We start from the raw sequence: 11,682 nt of genomic DNA on the forward strand, positions 1-11,682 counted from the left end.
TTATTAGCATATTTAAATAGTAAAACGGTAATTGGGAAACAATAATTAGCATTTCTAACATAGCTGATAAAATGCTCAACAAGCGATTCACCAAGCGGGGCAATATACACCCGAAGGGTTACATCAGAGGTACAGGTATGTTAAAATACACCTAAAATTTGGAGGTACCATCCATGTTGTACCACAGAAAAGTGGTCTCTGTTTTACCCTACGACCAATAATAAAAAAGTTTCAAAATAAGCTATTTATAGTAACATAAAAGGGAAGTATTCAAAAAAAATACTGTGAGTGAACAAAAAAGAGATCTGCCAAATAAAATCAAGAGCACTGCAATGCAGAGCAATATACACAAAGCAAAGTCATATTTGACCTTTGACCCATCAGTGTGACCTTGACCTTGAAGCAAGTCACCTGGAACATGCGCTCTGCACGTCGTCTTGGTTTGGTGAACATTTGTGCCAAGTTTCTTTGAAATCCTTCTAGCCACTTAAGAGTTACAGAGCGGACAACGAAACAAACAGATATGACCTTTGATCCCTAACTGTGATCCTGACCTTGAAGCGAGTCATCCGAAACATGCGCTCTGCACGTTGTCTTTGTGTGGTGAACATTTATGTCAAGGTTGTTTGAAATCCTTCAAGGGGTTCAAGAGTTACAGAGCGGACACGAAATTGCGAACGGACGGACGCACGGACGGAAGGACGCACGGACGGACGGAATACGTCCCTTCGAGCGTATAAAAATGCAGCGAACATTATTGGATTAATAGTTTGTTATCGTTTGAAAAAGCAGTGAAACTTGCACTCCAAAATATGCGATTTATCAAAATTATAAACTGAGACAGTATTGAAAAGTCACGGAGACTTGAGTATTTCGTTTGATGTTCCCACTATTGACCTTAAAGATTTCGATGATTACATAAAGTTACATTCGTCAGTTGCTACTCACATGGAAATCTAATTGTTTAACTCACAATGATGCCTAATTGTTTATCCCTGCAAAGTTCAAATTACACATATGTCACACAGGTACTGTGAAATCATTTAATTTCGTGGGCATGAAATTTCGTGGTTTTGGTCAAAACGGCAATTTCGTGGGGATATGAATTCGTTGATTTCAAGTTTTGAACATAAAATGAATGGGAATTTTACTTGTTCGTTCGGATTAAATTTCGTGGATTGACTCAACCACGAAACCCATGAAAATTAATCCCCCACGAATATTAATGATTTCACAGTATATATTTTAATCATTACTCTACGTGATAGAGTAGGTACATATAGTGCAGTAACATTTAAATACATCAATCCGACCTTGCATGTTGGCTTCCCCGCATCATTTTAAAACTAAACCAGGTGGTTTCAATCCATAAAAGCAAATCCTCTTGAGCAAACAATTTGAGCCGGAAGATGGTTCGAAATAGATGATCCTTGTTCCTTCGGGGTCTAGTCTATGTGCGTAACTGTACTTTTCAATGCCGTTCACTGAAACCTAAGAATGAAATAAATATATATATACAACCGATTAATTTTGAAAGTATTCTATTGGTTATTTAGATATGAGACAAGTAATAGTTTCATTTAAATGAGCAGTATTACTTAATGGTCAATGTTTTTAATTAAAAAAAATACATAATTATTTAATATCAATACTAGTAATAAATAACTAAGTAGTTTCCATTTGATTTTGTCGTCCATTCCTTGTTGGACCTTTGAGCACACTTTCTATAGCTTGTAGCTTTTTTCAAACCCCTCGACGACAAACACAAAGACAATGGCCTTATAAAATGTGACTATAATCGTTAATCACCGTGCTTGGCTCTTGTCTACGATACCTTGGACGAAAGTACGCACACACAACGACAATGTTGTGCTGAAAACATCCAGTTAACCACACATGGACTCGTCAATTAACGACAAGCATGCGTAAGGTTCAACACAAAAAAGAAACGTAAGGCAAATCTTGCCTAAAAAACGGATGTTGTGGGTTTCATCTTACAAATGTTACCTTGATGGCGTTTGAGAGAATTTCCAAGGTTAATGTAGCGGTGTTGTCTGTCGAAATTTCAACGTTGTTTGCATTCAGATTTGAGACCCACGCGCCAGAGATACGTGAATTGAACTGGATCTTGTTGAAGTCTTTTCGAAAAGAAACGTGAATAATAATATCTATTTCGTCTTCATCAAAAAAGTTACAAACGATCCTAAAATGATAGAAACGTTTAGTTATTTATGCATGAAATAAAACTTCTTACCAATTCGTTAAATTCAATAAACATTTTTATATCCTAAATAATTTTGCAGTAATATTAAGAACTTTCAGTAACATTTCTTGACAAATAAAGCGGGCACGAAAAATCAATAAAATCAGTCAATCCAAAATCGCTTCTATCAATTCTGCACTTACTGTTGTTTTCGTAGTAACACGTGTACAAAATCGATGAAATGGCAAGAACTGTCCGACAATGATATAATTTTATAATGAAAGCCATTCTCAAGCGATTCATAACGCTGACGGAATTTTTAAGACCACTTTTAAAAAAGATATTGCAGTTTGAAATTTAAGAAAAAGGCTGTACATGGTTTTATAACGCCATTTAAACACTGCTGAATCTTTTATTCAGCAAATATCCCTTTAAATAGATTGTTCTATATGTGTGTTGAGTGTAAAACGTAAAACATGGTAATTTCTTTGATAATGGCTGGTAAAAGTAGAGAACCTTGCCAGTTTACAAAATAAGTAAAATTTTAATTTTTCTTTTCTTTTTTTTTTTTTTCTTTTTTTTTTTTTTTTTTTTTTTTTTTGCTGCCATTTTGATTAAATACTTGAATACTCATAAGTTTCACATTCTAAGCCGATTATGAAATTTCTTTCACTTATTTCAAATTTAAAAGATTGAAGAAATCCTAACATATAATGAAGAACATTGCCTTCGTTATTATCAGATTGGACATATTAAATTTTAGGACACACCTCTACTAACATTTGATGGTATAATTTAAATTCATAGATGGACAAGTCCATTATGATAATAATTTAATAATTGAGCCGTGCCATGAGAAAACCAACATAGTGGGTTTGCGACCAGCAAGGATCCAGACCAGCCTGCGCATCCGCGCAGTCTGGTCAGGATCCATGCTGTTCGCTTTCAAAGCCAATTACAATTAGAGAAACCGTTGGCGAACAGCATGGATCCTGACCAGACTGCGCGGATGCGCAGGCTGGTCTGGATCCTTGCTGGTCGCATACCCACTATGTTGGTTTTCTCATGGCACGGCTCAATTATTGATCAAAATAGGTATGCTCACGTATTGAAGTGGAAAGAATACAAAAGTAAATAAATTATGACGAAGGCTATTACAGGAAAAAATGATGTTCTATGAAAATGCATAAATAAGATCCCAAGTAATCGTTTATTTATATGACACATGTAAAGATTGGAATAATTGACCTTTAACCGGTTTTCAGTAAGTTACAGTACATTTTTAATAAAAAATATTTCATTTTATTTGACATGAATACCCCTTTTAACCTATTATCATATTTTAAAAGAGAAAGTTCATACTGATTCCAAGGATCTTGTGGTTCAAACACAACTTCAATACGACTTCCGGTGGTGATGAATACAGGATTTTGAGTCTTGTACCAGTCTTTTTTACCATGCTCATTTAACAAACTAACCTGAAAAATATCATACAGACAAGTTTATATTATAATAAAATCTGGAAAGCAGATCCCTCGGAAGCACCGACAACAAAGCAAACAGTGAACATTGCAGACTCGGTTTGATTGAGTCTGTTCATGGGCAGTAATGGAAAATGCAACACTGCCCATGCCCCCTAGCATCTATCTTCAAAACTAAATGAGTTGAAATCAATGATCCCGAAGGACCAGGAAATATAACAAAGCTGAGTGATAATAAGTTTTATATATGTTGCATTTGAAAAACAATTAGTTTGCCATATGGTATGCTAAAAATTTTAAAGGAAATTGATGCTTATATACTTACATAACTTCTGTCAAAAGTAAAACTTATATTTCACAATTAAATATGAAAAGGCAGAAAAAAATTACTCATTTCCATTCTTACAAACATTTAACATTTTGTTCGATAACGCTATTATTACCCTAATGTCTTGATAGAGAAATGAAGACCGAAAGCAGATTGTAAGTTCCATGCGATTGCTTTTAAAACTATCACTGCACCTTGACCCAGGTATGTTTTATTTTCTTGTTCTTCTGAATAATAGAATAGGTTTGAGCGTGTTCATGAGAGATAATAAATTATGCAACACAGGGTCCCCTACGATTCTAAACATTTGCTTGAACGAGTCTCTATTAAATAGATTCATTATCTGAAAGGATCAAACATTATTTAATTAACTTTGAACCCAAACTATTGTAAGATATGCCAATTCTTATTTTTTTTCTATACATTATATTTAACAAATCTTTTGTTACTACCATGTGCTCGAATTTACCATAGATTCCTATGTTTACACTTTCTAGATACTACAAAATAGAAATACCGGAATATTGAATTTGTTGCAATTCCATGTTTTCTGTATCCATTCAGAATCTGCAGGTACGGTCCCAGACCATCCGTACGGTATCCCGACACAAGAGCCGTCGGTCGATATCATATATCCCGTATATTCGAATCCCACGTGATTTTCCCCACAACGATACCTGTTCAGCGAGCTTATTCCGGCAACTTTTGAAGGCTTTTTATATCCTGCATAAACAAAACCATTCACAATCCCATTGACAGTTTGAAGCAATGCAAAAGCCTTTATAATAAGCTTCATTCTATTTTTAAATCTTCGTGTTCAAACTATAATTTTTAAATTAAATGTATTTCAGTTTCACTCCTCGATGTCTTCACTTTCTTTTTTCAAAAATACATGTATTTTAATTTCACATGCGTATTTTGCATCTATTATAACTGCTTTTTTACCGAAGTAGATAATACTTTTTCAGATGATAAGATAATTTCTTTAAAGAAGGCAGACGGTACAATTTTATCCAAAAAAAATCCACTACGAATAGTCTTGGTTTCTTTGCAATCTCACCGTTGAAGCGCTTAGACACATCGCGCGATCAGTAACATATATCTCAACATGAACAATTATAAATGTGACATTATAAAACTGGTTTAATAGACGCAATAAAAATCTTTTGTGACCTTTCAAAGCAAACAGATGAATATTTACTGTTACCGGTTACCAGCGGATCCATTTCCTGTCACTTCCGATTATTTTAGCTACTTCCTAACTTTATCCTGACAACAGTTACGTAGTCAGGAGCTATTGTATTCCAAACAATATAAATTTCTTAGAAAAAATATGTCATTGATAGAAAATGATACAGAACTAAAGTATTAAATAAAATTGTCATTATGGCGGAAATAAACAGATAAACACGAAGGCTTGAAAACACTCGTCCGCTGCAAGTGCTGGGAGGTCTAAGGCTCGTCCGTTACTCGTGCTGATAGGACTGAAGTTCATCAGTTGCTAGTGCTGTCACGTCTAAAGCTGCAGTCAGATCCAGAGCTCACCTGCTGCTTTACTGCAGCCAGCGCTGTTAGGTCAATTCGCCTTACTTCTGCAATAAATGTACACACAATTGAGATCCAAATAATAAGTGAGTAACATTACAAATTGAATTAATTCCGCTTGTTTCAAGCTATCAACGTATTTCTATTATGGGGTCAAATGACACTTTGAATTTTTAACGCTTAACCACGTCTCAGAAGAAACAAAAGTTCATTTCCTTGAAAAGGAGGTACAAGCCTAATATGTTTTGTAACTCATCTCTTGCTGTCGCGTTTCCGTATGGTATTATCGTCTAGTAGTTTTCTGGATAAAGTGTCGAACTCGCGATGTCCCAAACAGAGTACCGTCCTTACAAGGATTATTGAATAGCTTAAATGTAACTTCAACTACCAGAATTACTTTGAATTTCTCTTAACGAAGACCCTAGGCTAGAGGGCGTGAACAATAGCTTGCACTTCCACTACTGTCCATGAACAGGCTCAATCAAACCGAGCCTGCAACATTTTCGTTTATGTCGTTCTGGGCGACCTGTGGTTTTCCAATTTTGAATTTTGTCAAACGATGGCACCACGTTATCTGACATGATACCTGCAGGGTATTAATATTAGCTTTGGCTTGAGAACTAAACACGAGTTCAACAGCAGAAATATTGTGCTGGATTATATATATTGTATTACATACGCATCTACTTCTAACAATATTACATACATGATATAAGTTTCTATTATAGCTATAGTTTTACTGAAGAAATCGCAGTTTAAGGCTGTAGACTGATTGTGACAATTGGCAAAATACGTATTCTCGGTAAGCGATATCGGTATTAGTCTGGTTCCCGTCGTACGCGATATCGGTATTAGTCTGGTTCCCGTCGTACGCGATATCGGTATTACTCTGGTTCCCGTCGTTAGCGATATCGGTATTAGTCTGGTTCCCGTCGAACTATGTATTTTAGTACAGTGAAGGCGCAGGTAATCCAGACTCTACCGGTATATGCATTTTCCGGCTTTTACGGACAGTTATATGCGCTTTTAGATTCTTTATGTCCGAAGCAACGAGAATACGTAATCAAGCGGAGATTGCCGAGTGTCATTATGGAAACACTACCCTAAGGCGACGACATATATGAGAATGACATCAAAAGGACGTCACGCACCCAATGTGAAATTTCATTGTAAGTATGTAAAAACTATTAGTAGATCTATACAAAGTTTGATAAGACGTAGAAAGAGTACATATAATTCTTATTCTAATACGCTTGCCCCTGTTAAAACATTCTTACGCTAGAATGACGTCACATTAACGTGCGGTGACGTCAACGTTTTTGTTGCGACCAAGAGAGAGCGATACTGTTTTAGATGAAGGGCATATTAGAATTGAAACAATTTATAGCACAAGCGTGTTTTAACACTATTTATACACTCAAGCGGTGATACGTCGTTCAAATAATTTCACTCGGGCTGCGCCATCGCGAAATTATTACGCCCAACGTATAACCGCCCATCGTTAATAAATAGTGTTAAAGAACTCTTTTGCTATAGATTATTTCTTAAATAATGACAAGAAATTGAAGATTAACTTTCATTGATCAATACTTTATTTCCAGTTATACTTATTATACAATAATTTTTAGCTGGAATCATCAAAAAGGTGGTTTCCAGTTTATAACTTTAGTTGGATTTGACAAAGTGTCACCAAACTTAGTGTACAGCAAGCTTGTTATAAAGAACTAACTTTGGATTGTATGTGGGATCACTGTTGCCTGAAGAAAACTACTTCCCTTTAGGTAGCTATAGCTGGGAATAAGATGTTTCAATAGAACGTTGTATGGTAGCTTATTAGGAAAGGAAGGGTATGGGATTTTTTGGCCACTAGGATCAAGGTCACTGTCAGAAGGGATCGAGGCGGCGGAGGGGTCGCCATTTATGTCCGTGACACGATACACGCTGTTGAACGTAAAGACCTACATATGGATAACGTTGAGGCCCTTTGGGTAGAAGTCCATTTTAACCAGCGAAAACGCCTCATAGGTGGAATTTACCGTCCTCCGGATTGTAATAATACTCAGTGGCTTAACATGGAACACAGTCTTGACCAAGCGTTCAATTGTCATTTCGATGAGATACTAGTTACAGGCGACTTCAACGTTAACATCTTGGCCTCTCCTTCTAATAGAATGAGTAGAGACGAGCATCTTGCATACGAAACCATCAAACTAATCTTCTTACGTGTCCAGAGCTACATAGCGGCAACTAAAAGATTTGACACATGACGGGGACATATTTGGTGGTATTCTGCATTCCTTTTGTCCCCTGCGTGACATCATGACCAATACCAAATCACATAAATTTGTTTCCTTTTTATACGCCCGTTTGAAAAACGGGACGTATTATGGGATAGCCCCTGGCGGGCGGGCGGCGTCCACAAACCTTATCCGGAGCATATCTTCTACATGCATGAAGGGATTTTGATGAAACTTGGCACAGTTGTTCACCATCATGAGACGGAGTGTCATGCGCAAGAATCAGGTCCCTAGGTCTAAGGTGAAGGTCACACTTAGAGGTCAAAGGTCAAATTCAATTATGATTTTGTCCGGAGCATATCTTCTTCATGCATAGAGGGATTTTGATGAAAGTTGGCACAATTGTTCATCATCATGAGAAGGAGTGTCATGCGCAAGAACCAGGTCCCTAGGTCTAAGGTCAAGGTCACACTTAGAGGTCAAAGGATACAAGAATGAAAACTTTGTCCGGAGCATTTCTTCTTCATGCATAGAGGGATTTTGATATAACTTGGCACAAATGTTCACCACCATGAGGCGGAGTGTCATGCGCAAGAACCAGGTCTCTAGGTCTAAGGTCAAGGTCACACTTAGAGGTCAAAGGATACAAGAATGAAAACCTTGTCCGGAGCATTTCTTCTTCATGCATAGAGGGATTTTGATATAACTTGGCACAAATGTGTACCACCACGAGACGTAGTGTCATGCGCAAGAACAAGGTCCCTAGGTCTAAGGTCAAGGTCACACTTAGAGGTCAAAGGTCAGATACAAGAATGACTTTGTCCGAAGCATTTCTTCTTCATGCATGGAGGGATTTTGATGTAACTTGACACAATTATACACCATCATGAGACGAAGTGTCATGCGCAGTTCCCTTCTTTAGAATTACTTCCCTTGTTGTTACTATAAATAGCTTATATTGTAACTTTTTCATTACTAGTCGTAGGGACAAATCGAGACCACTTTTCTGTAGTACAATATGCATGCTACATCCAATTTTGAGGTGTATTTTGACCAGTCTCTACCTGGTAAAGATTTTTGTGAGGACTTACAATTTTTTTTTTTTTTTTGATTTTTTTTTTTTTTAAGATTAACTTCCCTTAGTTGTTACTATAAATAACTTATATTGTAACTTTTTTATAATTGACCGTAGGGAAAAACCAAGACCACTTTTCTGTGGTACAACATAGATGTTACTTTCCAATTTTAAGTGTATTTTAAGGTATCTCTACCTGGTAAGGAGTTTTTTTGTGGACTTAGAAAACAAAACACTTAGTTATTACTAAACAACCACAAAATTAAAATTCCATTTGCAAATACAGGTGCTAGAGTAAAGAAATTTGCTGTGACGGGCGTATATTGTGACATTCTTGCACTCTTGTTATACCATATTCACCTCTTATCCTAGTCTACCTTACACAATTGAATAACAATGATACAATTATTATAATAGTTTTTGCGGTAAACGTAATGGTATATTAAATACTTTTTGTGAAAGTTCAATTAATAACTATACTTTCACTAATTTCCATTACTTTCCGGTCGAATAAGTGCAATGATTATTAGGCCAACTCCACCATGGAAAGGAATTAATATAAGCATTTACTTGTTTGTTTTCCAATCCAACGTTTCACAAATGTATTTTGCACATGTATTTTATTATGTAACTTTATCGAAAGAAATGAAATATGTTTAAACTAACGTCACTGTTACGTAAAATTCAGAGTTACTAGAAAATATTTGATGAATCTGATTTTCAGATCGTTTCCACGTCTCATGTTTTATGTTAAAAATAGGCTAAACAGTTGTCCAAATAGAGAACATATTTAATTCACTAGTATGCCAGTCAATAGGTACACTATCGATATCTCAAACTGATTAATTTAAAAGTAGCTCTTTTAAATTATTTATCAACGTCTGATATATTTTGGACAAAATGACCTCCCGGGTTCTCTTTAAGAAGGTATAACGGTTTTTCATTCTGATTTTATCTATATCTTCAGGAAATCGAAGTGTTAGGTTATTAAAATGTTTCAAATATGTTTAAAACAGTGAATATTTGTTAGTGAAATTTCCAATGACTTTATTATGTGAACTAGTTGCCGCGAAATGACTGCAACCATACAATTCATTCATCAGCCTACACAGTAGGAAAATGTCAAATATACTTTCACTGATAAGAAACTATAAAATGGGATAATTTAGTCAAAACATGAAATAAAGAGAAAACTTTTTTGTTTTACATGTAACATGAAAATAGTTTTCACTCATGAGCCCCAAATATCACATTTTCTCCACATATAACTATCAATCAGAGGTGGAGGAATATTATCTCAGACATAACTTCCACTACTGTGAACATACGCTTTGCCCGCGAATCGAACTCGCAGCTCAGTAATTCATTCATCTGCCCTCGACCTGTTCAGCTATATAAGTTGGCTACAAAGAATGTAATTGCGTGGTCAATGATTATTGATCGTTTACGGTAACAATTTATCTTTGCTTGACAACTTGTTATTTAAGTTATCCGTGCACTTTACATTTTTGGTTTATAGTACTCAATTTTTATCAGTTGAACACACGATAGAATGTAATTCAGGATCGATTGTAAGGAAACGAAGTGCTACGATGTCTCATTCGGGGTATTTTCGTCTCCATTTGTGTGCCTATTAAGATGGTAGTATTACTAATATATTCTACATAAAATTGACATTTTTCACAGAGCTGCAATACACAGCTGGACCCATTACATAGTATTTATCCTGATTTTAAAGAATTGTTATAAATCTGACATAAAACGAAGAACAAAAGGAGTCATATAAGATTCTTTCACTGGTTGCAGGTGCAGATGGGAATTTCCGGCCTCGAGCAGGAGCCTCGTTACCGCCTAAACAGTTACCCGAGAGCCGGATATTCCCATCTGCACCTATAACCAGTGACAGGATCTTTTTCTTGCATACCGATATCAAAAAAAAAAAGATTAAAAAAAATAATAATAATAATAAAAATAAAATCTATCGAACGGCTTTTTTTTTTTTTAGAACTATCTCTTATAGCAGCATATTAATCAAAGCGCGGAAAAAAACGTCCATAAACAGGAAAGACGTCATTACGTTTCAAAGACAAATATTCAAAGACAGATGTTCAGTTGTCGATCAGCACTTAATTTTCATTGGGACACTATTAACGAATATCGTAAGGTTCATTGTCATGGGTTTTTTAAAGGAAGATTTAATCCCAATATTTAACAAACCACTGTTTGTTGATCAGTCCGTTGATTGTGTCTAATTATATAAGAGAAAATGCATAATAGGCAGTTTTAAAACCCATTGGAAGAGTTGGTCTCAGATGATTCACGATTTTTAAAATTGTTCCTCTTACTCTACGCTGATGATACAGTCATTTTTAGTTACAATAAAGAGGATATGCAACATGCATTAGATTGTTTTAAAATGTATTGTGATAAGTGGAAACTTTCAATAAATGTTGATTATCGTTAGCAAAGGAAGACAACCAAGAAATCTACAATTTGAAATTGGAAATGATACTGTAGAAAACATTATAAATATCTTGGTATATATTGTTCTAAGGACGGAGCTTTTTGCAAACAAAGAAACATCTTGGTGAACAGGCAAACGAACCATTATTCTGTCTATAGAGGAAAATGAGAGCTTTTTTCACTATCTTTTGACATGCAGTTTTTTTTAAAAAAACAAACAAAACAAAAAGAACTTACACAGTGAAACCAATACTTTCATATCAAATCTGGGGTTTTGGTAATATTGATGTTAAAGAAAGAGTTCCATTAAAATTCTGTAAGTACGTTTTCAGTTTTAAAAAGTCAATACA

Source organism: Mercenaria mercenaria, chromosome 18 (assembly GCF_021730395.1).
Source record: "Mercenaria mercenaria strain notata chromosome 18, MADL_Memer_1, whole genome shotgun sequence".
Classification (NCBI taxonomy): Eukaryota; Metazoa; Mollusca; class Bivalvia; order Venerida; family Veneridae; genus Mercenaria; species Mercenaria mercenaria.